At 50.3% G+C, this 15,091-nt stretch overlaps 1 protein-coding gene across 1 annotated transcript in view; it reads right to left on the reverse strand.

Moving 5' to 3' along the window:
* KCNQ1 (potassium voltage-gated channel subfamily Q member 1) overlaps positions 1 to 15,091 on the reverse strand; it is a gene marked incomplete at both ends in the record, with an annotated part of 335,487 nt that overhangs the window by 74,326 nt on the left and 246,070 nt on the right. The window lies entirely within an intron of this gene.

A 15,091-nucleotide genomic window follows, 5' to 3' on the forward strand; every position in this document is an offset into this window, starting at 1 on the left:
GTCCCAGGGAGATGACCCGCGGGCTCAGAGCTACCTAGACAGGCTGGGAAAGGCCCAGAATTTCAGCCGAGACCCCCGCCACCCATAGCCTCTCGGTGTCCCCAGCCCCGACTGGAGTGAGCTGCCCCACCTGGCCGTCCTCCCAGGCTAGAAGATCTAACAATCTGTCAAGAAGTAATAGCACCAAGCTTCTCCAGACTTTATTTTTCATACACAGAAGAATAAAGGCAAGGGCAAAAAACAGGTCTTAGAAATAGACCCGGAGGAGCCGGGCGCGGTGGCGCACGCTTGTCATCCCCGCGCTTGGGAGGCCGAGACAGGAGGATGGCGCAGATTTGAATCCAGCCTCAGCTACTTAGTGAGGCCCTGTTTCAAAATAAAATATAAAATAGGGCTGGGAGTATAGCCCGGAGGTAGAAAAGCCTCTGGGTTCCACCCCCAGTAACACACACACAATAACACACACACACACACACACACACACACACACACACACACACACACAGAGAAATAGACCTGAAGGTGTATTTGGAGCCTGAAACCCTCGTATCTCCTATCGAGAGATGGGGGCTGCGTTCCCACTACTTGAATTTGGGCCCTCGCCGTCTCGCGTGACCGTCAGATCACTGGAGAACGGGCACGCTGCATTACGCACGTGCTCCGGGACCGTGGCCACGTTAGCAAGCCAAGGTTCTCCTCTGGCTGGAGGAGAACCAAGGTGCCCAGCCAGGAGCCAGCACCAGCCCGTAGACACAGGAGAGAGGCTGTCCCAGACTGTCCAGCCTCGGATCGGCTGCCGGGTGACTGGCTTGCCTGAGTCACTCCAAGCAGAGCTGGCAGAACCACCTCCCGGCTGAGCCAAGTCCAAATTCCTGACCCACAGTCGTGAGCAGAGAAAACAATTGTGTTAAACCACTAAATTTAGTTGTGGTTTGCGATGTAGCAATAGATAACTGATAAAGAAATCAGGATAGGCTGGGCACAGTGGCGCGTGCCTACAAATCCCAGCTATTCAGGAGGCTGAGGCGGGAGGATGGCAAGTCTGAGGCCAGCCTCAACAACTTAGAGCAGACTCTAATAAAAATAAATAGCGGGCTGGGGATGTTGCTTAGTGGCACCATCCCCAGCACTGGTGGGGGGTAGGGAGAGCAGTCAATAAACTAAATGAACAACTAAGGACTGTAAGGTAAGGCTGTGTGATACCAATACCCTAAAACCACATGGCACTGGTTTGGGGACCAGGTATTGTGCAGCAGGAAGAGGCCGGTCACAGGATGCAGGTCTTTCAGCCGTCTGTAACTGGGTGAGGCTTGCGGGAGCCTTGGAGGGGTGAGTGGGCTTGGCACTGGGGAAGAATGAAGGATTATATCAGAGGACAGACTGGCAGGTCAAAGACAGGCGCAAAGTCGGGCGTGGTGACGCAAGCCTGGAGTCCCGGTAGCTGGGAAGCTGAGACAGGAGGATTGCAGGTTCAAGACCAGCCTCAGCAATACTAGTGAGACCCTGTTTCAAAAAGAAAAAAAAAGGCTAGGGGTGTAGCTTGGGGGTAGAATGCCCCTGTGTTCAATTTCCAGTAACACACACACACACACACACACACACACACACACACACACACACACACCAGGTATAAGAGGTACAAGGCCTTTGCAGTTCCTCCACTGAGGGCTGCATCTGGTCCCACCATGGTGGACATTGTCCATGTGTCTCGGCTTCCAGTGGCCCATGGGTTTCACTGACCCTCTCGGTATACTACAGGCCTGCTGGAAAAGCCACGTGAAAGAGATCTGAGGCGTCCCGACTGAAAGCTGACAGCTCTAGACGTGTGAGTCCGAGATCACCCAGTCACCAGCAAGGCGCCATGCAGGTGCGCTGCGCGGGTGATCCCAGACGAGCCCCCCGGCGCCGCAAACCAAATCGCTGAGCCGCAGACTCGCGAGCAAACAGGTGGTGTGGTTTGCTTCAGAAGTCTCAGATGAGAGCTACGAGAGAAAATAGCGACAGCATGTATTCCGGGTATGGCGGTGCATACCTGAAATCTAGTGTTTGGGAGGCTGAGACAGGAGGATCACAGGTTCAAGACCAGCCTCAGCAATTTAGTGAGCCCCTCAGCAACTTAGCATGATCTTGTTTTAAATTAAAAAAAAAAAAAGATAAAAGGAAAAAAAAATAGGGCTGGGGGTGTCGCTCAGAGGTAGAATGGATCAATCCCCGGTACCACAATAAAGTAAAATAAAAAATAATCATGATAAATAGACTCAAGAAAATAGATGAAAAGACGTGAAGTGACACCAGGGAGATTAAAGCAGTCTGCAAAAACTGAGATGCAAAATGAAACAGGAAAGGCAATGAGGGAGATTAAGAATGCGATCGGTCAATTTTCTAGAAGAGGCCCCAGGACAGAGAAAAGAAAGGACAGAAAGAAGAAAATGGATGACTTGGGACATGAGAAGAAAAGAGAATGAAAAACAGACGCGGAACCCACGAGAAGTGAGCCCAAGGCGGTAGAGCGCACGCGCCATAAACCAGCTCGTATTCCAAGTAAGAGATTAAGAAAGAATCAAAAACAACTCTGTGAATCCACTGGAAGGCGGAAAAATACGCAACGTTGAGGATAAAAGGGTAGAGAAACATGTTATGCAGCTGCCAAATGAGAACTGGTATAAATAAACTGATACCAGCCAGAGTAGTTGCGAGTGTCTCAAGATAGAGGAGAGTTCTGGCTGGGTGTGGTGTTTATGCTGTAATCTCGGCACTTGAGAGGCTGAGACAGGAGGATCACAGGTTTGAATTTTGTACACATAAAACTAGAAAATCCCTAAGTATTTTAGAAAGTAACCAATCGAAATAACCAAGGATCAAAGAATAAATCAGATATCAATTAGAAAATAGTTTTTTTTTTTTACAGCACTGGGGATGAAACCCAGGGGCATTTTTACCTCTGAGCTACACCCCCAGCCCTAATCTTTATTCTTAATTTTTTTGAAACAGGGTCTGAGTTGAAAGGCCCTCACTAAGTAGCTGAGGCTGGCCGCGAACCTGGATCCTCCTATCTCAGCCTCCAAAATGCTGCGATTACAAGTGTGTGCCACCATGTCTGGCTAAAAGATAGTTTTAGTTGAATAATAATAAAATATAACATATCAAAAATTACAGCTAAAGCTGGATATGGTGACGCAAGCCAGTATTCCCGGCATTCGGGAGGCTGAGACAGGAGGATCGCGCAGGTTCGAAGCCAGCCGCGCGCGCTGGCTTAGGAGACCCTGTTTCCAAATAAAAAATGCAAAAATAGGTCTGGGAGTGTAGCCCGGAGGTAGAAGGGCTTCTAGGAACCCCAGTACCACCAAAAAAAAAAAAGATAAAAAATTACAGGTAAAGAAGTATTTGAGGTACCATAAAATATGGGCAGAGAGAAAAACGTATGGCTTCAAATGTGTTTAATAGAGAGGGAGGGAGGCTGAAATTCATCTTAAGAAGTTAGAAAAAACATACACCCGAAGAAAGTAAAAGGAAAGAGAAAATAAAAACAAGAACACAGTTGAGGAAATAAAAGACGAACGTTCTGCTAAGGGAAATCAGCACGGCCAACACTGAGTTCTCCGAAGAGACTAATAAAATTGATAAACTTTTAGCAAGATTGATTGAGTGGGGGGAGAGTGTCACAATGTCAGGAATTAAAAATGGAACATGATTCTGGCTCTAGAGATAGTAAAAACCCTGTTCAGAGGGTAACAGGAACAGAAAATTGATGATTCAGATGAAATAGATTAATTCAGCAAAGCCACTCTGTATATGCTGTGTGTGGCGGCGCACGACCGGAATCCCAGTACTTGGGAGGCTGAGACGAGAGGATCACAGATTCAAGGCCAGCCTCAGCAACTGAGTGAGGCCTTGCTTCAAAATAAAAGATAAAAAGGGCTGGGAGTAAGCTCAGAGGTAAATTGATCCCTGGGTTCAATTCTCAGTACAATATATATGGATGAAACACGGGAGAAATAAAGAATACTGATTGTCCAATAATAATTAAATTTAAACTGGGAATTTTAGTGATTTTCACAATAAGGGACCTCAAAATCTGGATTTTAGCTGGGTGTAGTGGAGCACGCTTGTCATCCCAGCTCTTGGGAGGCTGAGGCAGGAGGATCGCGCAGGTTCGAAGCCAGCCTCAGCTACTTAGTGAGGCTCTCAGCAATTTAGTGGGACCCTGTTTTCAAATAAAATATAAAATAGGTCTGGGAGTGTAGCCTGGAGGTAGAAAGCCCCTGGTTTCACCCCCAGTAACACACACACACACACACACACACACACACACACACACACACACACTCACCTCTAGACCTCACCAATAGGTTCTTGTAGATAGTTTCATTTAGAAGTCTTCTTGAAGGGTTTTTGATGAGGCAGTTTGATCTTGATATCAAAGTCTGACAAGGATAGATATTTTTTCCGGTACTGGGGATAAAACCCAGGGGCATTCTACCTCCGAGTGACACCCCCAGCCCTATTTTTATTTTTTATTTTGAAATAGCGTCTCGCTGAGTTGCAAAGGGCCTCACTGAGTAGCTGAGGCTGGCCAAGAACCGCGATCCTCCTGCCTCAGCCTCCCAAGCGCTGAGGTTACAAGTGTGTGCCACCGCGCCCGGCTTGACAAGTATATTTCAAGAAAGAAAAAGCAAGGTCCATCTCTCCCTGCAATGCGGATGCAAACACCCTCCACACGGCACCAGGTAACTGGACCCAACACTGCCTGCGAGGCAGGTGACCCGGCGCGGATTAGCCCAGGCGGGTGGGGCTGGCACGGCATTCGAAAATCGGTCTACATAACTCACCACATCCACGGAATAAGAAATAACATATAATCAACCCAAAAGATGTAGAAGAGCACGTGATAAAATTCAAGATCCATCCATAATTAAAAACACATCTCTCAGCATCCTGGGACTAGAAAGAGACTCCATTATCTTAAAAAAATCTCATAACCAAACAAAAACCCGAAGCCTAAGCACACATCGTGGGTAATGCCGAGGTACTGGGTATTTTGCTCCTGCGTGAGGAAGAAGGTACGGGGAGCCCCGGGCTCTGCTACTTAACATCGCCTGGAACGTTGAGGCCCACGCGTTGAGGTAAAGAGACGGAGAGAAAAGCTATGTTGGACAGGAAAAGATCAAACTGTCACGATGTATGAATGACATAATTATACGTCTTGGACATTCAGAAGAGCTGGGTGTGGGGCGCAGGCCTATAATCCTGGTACTTGGGAGGCTGAGACAGAAGGATCACAGGTTTGAGGCCAGCCTTGGCAACTTAGCGGGACTCTCGGCAACTTAGAAAGAGCCTGTTTCAAAGCAAAAATAAAAGGGTCTAGGGTGTAGAACGCCCCTGGGTTCAATCCCCAGTACCACACACACTCCATAAGAATCTTCAGATAAGCTGGGCGCGGTGGTGGACGCTTGTAATCCCCGCGCTTGGGAGGCTGAGACAGGAGGATCGCGCAGGTTCGAAGCCAGACTCAGCAACTTAGTGAGACCCTGTTTCCAAATAAAATATAAAAGGAGGTCTGGGAGTATAGCCCAGAGGTAGAAAGCCTCTGGGTTCCACCCTCAGTACCACACACACACACACACACAATCTTCAGATAAACTATTGGGACTGATGTATGGATTTAGCAAGAATTCTGCCTTTAAGGATGGTATGTAACAATAATTCTGTTTCTATCTCCTAGTAACAATCAGAACACGAAATGAAAAGATACCAATCATAACTGTAACAAGACCCCTAGGACACCTAAGAAAAAATGAAAGCTGTCCAAGACAACTGTTCCGCAAAGCTCTAGAGGCTGGTGAGGAAAATTTAAGATGGTCAGAATTCATGGAGCTATGATAGAGCATGTTCGTGTATAAGAAAACTCAGTATTTATGAGACGATTTCCCCCCAAATTGAGGCGCAGATTCCAGTCAACTTCAGAGTGTTTTTATTATTTTTTTTTCCCTTTTGGAAATCGACAAGCTTATCCTAAAATATTTCTGAGAACGCAAGGGGCCAAGAATAGCCTCGGTGATTTTGAACAACAACAGTGCTGTACAACTCATACGAGCGGGGTTCAAACGCCAGAGTGGGGCTGGGGCGGGGCTCGGCGTGGAGCGCTGGCCTCGCAGGCACGGGGCCCTGGGTTCTATCGCCCACACCGCGAAAAACAAAACCAATCAAGTGGAGCCACTGCAAGTCGCAGCATTAATAGAGAACGGTGCCAAGCGGGCAGACGGAGAAGGTGGCCGCGGGACCGAGCAGGACGTTAGGTGCATAAACACATGTGGAGCTGCTTGCCTTATGACCTGGGCTGTTTCCGTTGAAACCGGGGAAGAATGTTCTTCTCCATAAATGTGCCGGAGCAATTTGGACACCCATGGGCAAAAAATAGGAGCCACGATCCCTACTACACACCAGTCGTAAAGTTAATTCAAGTCAGGACCTCGGCGGGAAGGTGGCGAGGGGCCGGCCTGCGGAGGACGGCGGGAGAATGTTTTCAAAAGCTTTCTGGGCTATGCAAAGATTCCTTCAGTGCCATGCAATAGCAGGAACTGTAGGAGCGAAACACTTGGCCAAGTGGAGGCCCCTACATTCCTTTCCGTCCGGCCTCAGGAAGCTCCCAGGCCTGACCTGCGGATGGACGTCACCGGCCTCTTTCTTTTCTTTTCTTCTCTCTGGTTTTTTTTTTGTTGTTGTTGTTTTTTTGTTTTTTTGTACTGGGGATGGACAATTCTGCCTCTGAGCTAGACCCCCAGCCCTTTTTATTATTTTGAAACAGGGTCTCACTAAGTTGCTGCACCCTAGCCCCAAACCTGCAATCCTCCTGTCTCAGCATTCCAAGTACTGGGATTACCGGCAAGGATTACAGGGGCCCACTGTGCCTGGCTCCTCTGGCCTCTTCCCAGCTCCCCGAGGGGGCCTTCCAGCAGGAGGACGGGGCTCCGCGGCTGCCTCCCTGCACAGGGTCCACGTGCCCCGGCTGGGCCTGGGAACCCTTGGCCGTGACTATACCTGTGTCCAAGAAGGCGCAGCTTCTCGGATCCAATACTGCTCAGAGGCCCACACTCCACGCCTGCTGCAGAGGCCTCCAGACCCCACCCAGCGTGCCTCACCCCTGCCCACTCCCAGAACGCCCGCACAGTGCTGGCAGGGCGGGAAGGCGCTGGTGCGGGCTGCACGCGGCTCTGGGGTCGGCCCTGGCTCCCCCGCCTCCTGGCTGGCGCGGATGACTCCACGCACAGCGGGAAGGGCCTACGTGCTCCTTTTGCTGGGTGTATTCTTTTCTCTCCGTGTGGGTGTGTCCCGGGACTGTAGCCAAGTGGCTCTTCCTGGAGGATCTGACCGGGAAGAGGCTGGTGGGGCTGGGGGCAGGACACAGCTGTGGCTCCCTGGAGCCCAGAGGCGAAGACCCCTGGTTACGTCGAGCGGGTGCACACCTGCCCGCTGTCTGGGCTCCGTGTTTCTGCCTCGCCCAAGGGAAGAGGGACCTGCCCACCGTGCTAGCCCAGGAGCCCCGTGGGAAGGGCGGGGAGCCGGATGTTCTGGGGAGGGCTGCGGGGGTCAGACCCCGGGGAAAGGTCCACATCCCCGTGAGCTCATTGGCTGTGCGTCCACTGACCGGCCTCACTGGCTTGGTCATGTAGTGGCCGCTCGGCCCTTCCTCCTCCAGCACACATCCCCTTGGTGCCCCCTCCCCACTGGTGCGGCCAATCCTTTGAGCACCCAGTGAGCACAGTGAGGCCGGCAGGCTTAGGCTGAGCAGGCTTGGGGACTGAGCCCCCCGGAGGACCCCTTCCTCGTTTCTGGATGAGTCGAAAAGTCAGGATTCCCATAATTGCCATCACCACAGCGATCCCCTCCCACTGCCCCTCGGAAGCCACCTCCACCGGCCATTCCTCTCCGTCCGCCACAGCCCCATGTCTCCAACCCTAAGACCTGGGGCTCCAGAAGGCTCTGGCCTGGGACTGCATAGCACGCCACCTTCTGAAGCGGGCTTGCTCCTTAGCATAATTCCCTTGGAGCGCCTCGGTGCTGGCACACGGCTTGGTAGTTTTATGGTATCTGTTGATTAAACCCAGGCTAGCCTTGAACTCACAATTTACCTGCCTGAGCCTCCTGAGTCGCTGGGATTAGAGGGGCCAGCCCCCGTGCTTAGGTAATAACATCTTATACACACCCAGCTGATTACTTTTCCTTGCTGGGAATGGACCCAGCCGCTCACACATGGTAGGCAGGCTCTCCACAGTGACTATATCAGGGGTCCCCTTCCTTCCTCCTTTCTCTTTTTCTTTTGTGGTCCTGAGTATTAGCCCCAGGGACATTCTACCTCCGAGCTACATCCCTGGCCCTTTAGTTTTTTTTTTTTTTAAATAAAATTCTATGGCCAAACTCTACCCTCAGCCCATTCAATTATTTATTTATTTATAAACAGTCTAAGTTACTGAGGTTGACCTCAAACCTGTGATCCTCCGGCCTCAGCCTCCTCAGGACTGGGATTCCAGGCGTGTGCCACCACCCCCGGTGGCTCGCTCCTTCTGACTAGCACACAGTGGTCCGTGGTGGTCCGTGGCCTGCATGGCCCCTCTTTGTTTACTGGTTCACCAGCCGCAGAATCCTCGCCCTGTTCTGGGTTCTGGGCTTACTATGAATAGGTTTCGATCTCTCTTTGCGCGCAGGTCTTCGTGTGAACATGGTTTGCACATCTCTGGGACACGGGCTCACGGGGGGCAGCTGCTGTGCTATCGGGTCATTCGAGCTTTGATTTCATGAGAAACTTCCCAACTCTTTGCCCGCACGGCCGCACCACCTCGCCAGGTTCTGGCGTGTGTGGGTAATCCCGTCGCTCGGCCTCCTTTAGTATATGGTGTTATAGTATATATATATATATATATATATATATATATATATATATATATATATATACATACATACATATATAGTTATATATAGCATATATATAGTATATATAAAAGGTTATAGTATATATAAAAATAGGTGGTATTTTTATTTTATTATTTTATTTTTTTATTTTTGGTGGTACTGGGGTTCCTGGAAACCCTTCTACCTCCGGGCTACACTCCCAGACCTATTTTATAATTTTATTTGGAAACAGGGTCTCTTAAGCCAGCACGGCTGGCTTCGAACCTGCGGGATCCTCCCGTCTCTGCCTCCCAAGCGTGGGGATGACAAGTGTGCCCACCACGCCCGGCGCTGGTATTTTTTTTTAAGCTCAGCCATTCTGATAGGTGTGCGGTGGTATCTCGCCGTGTTTCTAGTTTGCATCTCTCTCATGGCTAATTAGGTGGCACGTCTGTTTAGTGCGCTTGTTTACTATCTGTAGGTCTTTGGTGAAATGTCTTCTGCTTGCTCTTTCTTTTTTTGAGCTGAGGATTGAACTCAGGGGTATTCTACCTCTGAGCTACGCCCGCAGCCCTTTTTTCAATTTGTTTTTTAAACCGTAAACCAAAATTTGCATTTGCTCATTGCTTGCATCAGAAGCGCTCCTCGATGGCCTCCTGGCCCGAGAACCTTCACCATCGTCCGTAACGACCGCACAACTGCGACCAGCCACGGCGACGACCCAAAATCCCTCCGGGTCAGTGGCGCGATGGCCCGCCCATTCTCCCAGCTTCTTGTCGGCTGATGGGTGCTCAGCGCAAAGTGCCTCCGGCAACTGACGCCCACAGGGTCATCACAGTGGGACGCGAGCACGCAGAGACGGGCTTGGCGCTTGTCGGAGGCTCCGGCGGCTTCGTGACTCCCGCGTGCTGGGCCATCATGGATGAGGGCGTCTTCAGCACCTCTTGTAGAGCAGTATCAACGTCCGTTACACCTCCAGCAGCAACGCTCCCTCGGCCATGGCGGTGGTTATGGTGAAGCCGAATCTTGAATGCGCCCGCGCCTCTGCCTCTGCGCGACTCGGCGACGGCAAGGTCATTTTTTTTTTTTTAACAGGGTCTTGCTGAGTTGCTGAGGGTCTAAGCTTCTGAGGCTGGGCTCGAACATGAGATCCCTCTGTCTCGGCCTCCTGTGAGCCACCATGCCTGGCGTCTTTGACTTCTCTTTCAGTTTCACCATTGAGTCTTGAGCGGAGTCTGGAGTCCACCTTCCAGAGGTTGGCTCTTCAGGCCTGCAGTTTCCGCAGCGATCCTGTATTTTTTTCCTCTTTGTGGGTTCTTTCAGGGAACAAAAGTTTCGCATTTTGATAGGGCGCATTCATCAGTTTTCTTTTAGTGGGCTGTGCTTTGGCATCGGGTGTAGGAACTCTCTGCCTGTCCTGCTGAATGTGCTCTCCTCTCTGTTTTTCTAAAGCGTTCATAGTTTTAGATTTCGCACTGAAGTCCAAGATGTATATTGAGTTATTTTTAAAATAAATCGGAGACCTAGGTTGACCTTCTTTTCCTTTCTTCACTTTCGGCCTATCGGAGTCCGGTTGCTCGGGCTCCATGTGTAGAAGGGGTAGCCTTCCTCCATCAAATCGCTTTTTGTATCTTTGTCCTCAGATTGGTTGGGCATATCTGTGGGTCTGTTTCTGGGTTCCCTGTTCTTTTCTATTGGTCCACGTGTTTACCCCTCCACCATACGACACCGTCCCGATTCCCTGTTATACAGCAGGCCTTAAAATAAGTGACCTCTCCCACTCAATCTTCTTTTCCAAAATTGTTTTAGCTATCCTAGAACTCGTGTGTGTGTGTGTGTGTGTGTGTGTGTGTGTGTGTGTGTGTGTGTGTGTTAAACCCAGGGGCATTCTACCTCTGAGCTGTACCCCCAGTTCTTTTCATTTTTAAATGATTTTGCTAAGTAGCCGAGGGTCTCAGTTGCGGAGACTGGCCTCGAACCTGTTTCAGCCTCCCAACCCCTGGGATTTTGGGTGTAATTTCGTGCCTCTTCATATACATTTTAGAATAAAAAAAAAATCCTTGTTGGGAGTTTGTTAGAAGTTCTGTGAATTTATAGGCATTTCTGGGGAGAATTAAAAGTTGTAATGTTTTGAATCTTTTAATCTATTGACATGGTATGCTTCTCCATTTATTTAGGTCTTCTTTGACTTTTCAACATATCATAATTTTTCAACAGATAGCTCTGTATATGTTTGTTTGATTTCTATTTAAGTACTTTATTTTATTTTACCTGATGTATTCTGAGACAGGGTCTTGCTCTGTTGCTCACGCTAGCCTAGAACTCACAATTTACCTGCCTGAGCCTCCTGAGTCGCTGGGATTATGGGTGCCAGCCACCATGCCTAGGTAATAACATCTTTATGCACATCCAACTGATTACTTTTCGCTGCTGGGAATGGACCCAGCCGCTCACACATGGTAGGCAGGCTCTCCACAGTGACTATATCGGGGGTCCCCTTCCTTCCTCCTTTCTCTTTTTCTTTTGTGGTCCTGAGTATTGGCCCCAGGGGCATTCTACCTCCGAGCTACACCCCCAGCCTGATTTTTTTTACTCTTTATTTATTTATTTATTTATTTATTTTTGGTGGTACTGGGGTTCCTGGAAGCCCTTCTACCTCCGGGCTACACTCCCAGACCTATTTTTACATTTTTATTTGGAAACAGGGTCTCCTAAGCCAGCGTGCGCGGCTGGCTTCGAACCTGTGCGAAACTCCTGTCTCTGCCTCCCAAGCGCGGGGATGACAAGTGTGCGCCACCACGCCCGGCTTTTACTCTTTATTTTGAAACAGGGTCTCGCTGAGTTGCGGAGGGCCTCACTAAATAGCTGAGGCTGTCCGCGAACTGCGATCCTCCTGTCTCAGCCTCCCGAATGCTGGAATGACAAGCGTGTGCCACCACGCCCGGCTCTCCCTGGCCTTTTAATTTTTTTTATTTTTAATTTTGAAACTGGGTCTCACTAGGTTGCTGAGACTTGCGCTGTGTTGCTGGGGCTGAACTTGAGCCTGCAATTTTCCTGTTTTGGTATTAAGATCGTAGGTATGTATGACCATGCTCAGCTCTTGAGTTCTTTTTAAGTATACTTTAATAAAACCTCTGTGTTTAAAAATGTGCATTTTTTTTTATTTTAGTGATTTCAACTCACTCTTCCCTGGCATTCTATCCCCAAGACTCCCCCGTTTGGTGTCTGTCTCCCTGACTCCATCCTCTAGGCTGGCGTATGGTGGTATTTGTTCTTTCTCCTTTCTACAGACAAGCAGGCGACTGGTGCTGGGCGTGGGGTCTCTGAACTCATGTCTGTCTACTTTTGCTTTTCACACGCGAGAGTCTTCCGTGGGTGCACACAGAGACACACCACTGGTGGTCATAGGGTGTGCGGATTCTCAGCCTTGAGGCAATGCTATGCTTTCAAAACGGTGGCCCCACTCACGCCCCGTGATCAGACTTAGTCACGCCAAGGGAACGGGTATAAGACGTGTATCCACACACTGGCCACGTGTGCTTCTGCTAGTGTAAAAGGCATTATAAGAAACAGCTGGTGGTCCCTCAAAATGTTAAACAGAGGCTTAGCACGTGACCAATAATTCCACTCCTGGGTAGACAGACCCGAGAGAAATGCAAGCCTATGTTTCCCCAAGAACCTGTAAGTGAGCGTTTACTGCAGCTGTGTTCAGAGGAGGTGGAGACGGCCCGAAGGTCCATTAGCTGATGCTGGGTAAATGGATGTGATTGGTCCAAATGGGGAAGCATTATTCAGCCATAAAAAGGTATGACGCGCTAATACCTGCCACAGCACAGATGAACCTTAGAAACACCATGGTCTGCGAAGGAAGCCAGTCACAAAAGACCATGTATCGCTGGATTCCGACCGTATGAAAACGTCCAGAGCAGGCGAATCCCTCGAAATAGAAAGTAGGTTACTAATTATCTAGGGCTGGGGCAGGAGCAGGGCGTGACCGCTGTTGGAAGCAAGGTTGCCTTTGGAGGCGATGAAAATGTTCTAAGATTTGAGAGTAGGGATGGTTGCCCGACTCCGTAAACACGCCAGTGCATACACTAAGCTGTGCATTTTTAAAGGTGGGGCTGCATCCCAGCCCCTAGGTGCACGCCTGTAATCCCACGGCTTGGGAGCCTGAGACAAGAGGATCGGAGGTTCAAGGACAGACGGCAACTTAACGAGGCCCTCTGCGACTTAGTGAGACCCTGTTGCAAAATAAAAAATAACGCCGGGCGTGGTGGGCACGCTTGTAATCCCTGCGCTTGAGAGGCGGAGACAGGAGGATCGCGCAGGTTCAAAGCCAGCTGCGCTGGCTTAAGAGACCCTATTTCCAAATAAAAATATAAAATAGGTCTGGGAGTGTACCCTGGAGGTAGAAGGGTTTCTAGGAACCCCAGTACCACCAAATCAATCAATCAATCAATAAATTAAATTAAAATAAAATAAAAATAAAGTAGGACTGGGGTGTAGCTCAGAGTTAGAATGTCTCTAGATTGCGTGCACACACACACACACACACACACACACACACACACACACACACACGGCTGTCCTTCCTCCCAGATCAATCCCAGGAGCAGGGGTTGCTGGAAAGGAGGCCCCTAGGTGCTTGGTGCTTGGAGTTTCACTGGGGAGACTGGCAGGCTCTGGCGGTGGAAAGGGGGAGCGGGCAGGAACCTTTGCCATGCCCCTGGCCTCCCTGGCTCTGCCTGGAGTGCATGCCTCTTCAGGAGCCGACCTCTTCCCCAGGGTGGCCCAGGGACGCAGCTGGCTACCTCAGGAGTATACTTCTCTCCCTGGGCATACAAGTGCCTCTGAGGGCTCTGTCTGCCTCCAGTCCCACGTCTTCCAAGCATCCCCCAGAGTATGGCTGACAGAGGGGCTTTCCAAGGGTCAGCTCATAGACCTTGCAGCTCCGTCCCTGCCACTTCTCATCCTGCTACGGCTCTCTACTGCTTGTGCCGTGACACCCACACCCAGGGATCTTTGGGATCTTTGCGCCGTGACACCCACACCCAGGGATCTTTGGGATCTTTGCACCGTGACACCCACACCCAGGGATCTTTGGAATCTGGCCCAAATGGAGCGGATAGGCAAGTGTCCCCCATTTCTGAGGAACGTGAGATTTAAATGAGACCCTACACTTGAGACTTCTGAGTTAGTGCTGGAACCAGTAAAAACCGCAGGAGTGTTTGGGACCGAGTCAATGCACCGAGCTTATGAGAAAGACAGATTTGGAGGAACCGGGAACAGAAGGCTGTGGTCTGAATATTTATGTCTCAAAAGTTCACATGTGGAAACAGAGTCCCCAAGTACCAGGAAGCAGGGCATTGAAAGCCGTGCAGCCAATAGTGGGGCGCCCCCAGGATTAGGGGCTGGGGGCATCATAAAAGAATCCTGAAGGAGCTCGTTGGCCCCATTCGCCTCCCCCCCCGCCCCGTCATCTGAGGATACACCGCAGGCTCCATCGACGAGGCAAACAGGGCTTGCACCATACACAGAATCTGCCTGTGCCTTGAGCTCCATTCCTCAGCTTTCTGAACAATTCGCTGCTTCGTATAAATTATCCTGTCTGAGGTACCTTGTTACAGCAGCCCAAATGCACTCAGACATGAAGTAGTCCGCTGGAACCCCCAGAGACCACAGGGCACAGATCGGGTACACAGTTACTTAATCCAGGTCACTCACTGGACTCGACTCAGTTTGGTCCTTATCAGCGGCACTCGACTTACTCAACTTGGTTAAGATCGGTGAAATGTGCCTAGCTAAGCGGAACGCCGTCGGCTCCAGCCGGTTCAAGTCAGCACGGTTCAAGTCAAGTTAAACTCAACATGCTGGGCTCCCAGGCCCCTGCTGACAGCACTCGTGGGCCAGCATGGGAATGCGCGGACTAGCCCCATCTTGGGTGGCCCCTTAGGGTGCTATGGGGAGGGCGGCGCAGTACAAGACCCCCAGAGAGCTGCCAAGGTGCCCGGGGAAGTCTGAGGAAAGCATTCATTGCTTCGGAGAATGGCGTCTTTAAAGAGACCCGTGAGCATCCGCTGTGGGCTCAGGATGGAGCCCGCTGTGCCCTGGTGTTGAAAGAAGGCAAATCTGAGCCGGGCGTGGTGGCGCACGCTTGTAATCCCGGCGTTCAGGAAGCTGAGACAGGAGGATAGCAGTTCGCGGC

This window comes from Muscardinus avellanarius (genome assembly GCF_963383645.1).
Source record: "Muscardinus avellanarius genome assembly, chromosome: 1".
In the NCBI taxonomy this organism is placed as follows: domain Eukaryota; kingdom Metazoa; phylum Chordata; class Mammalia; order Rodentia; family Gliridae; genus Muscardinus; species Muscardinus avellanarius.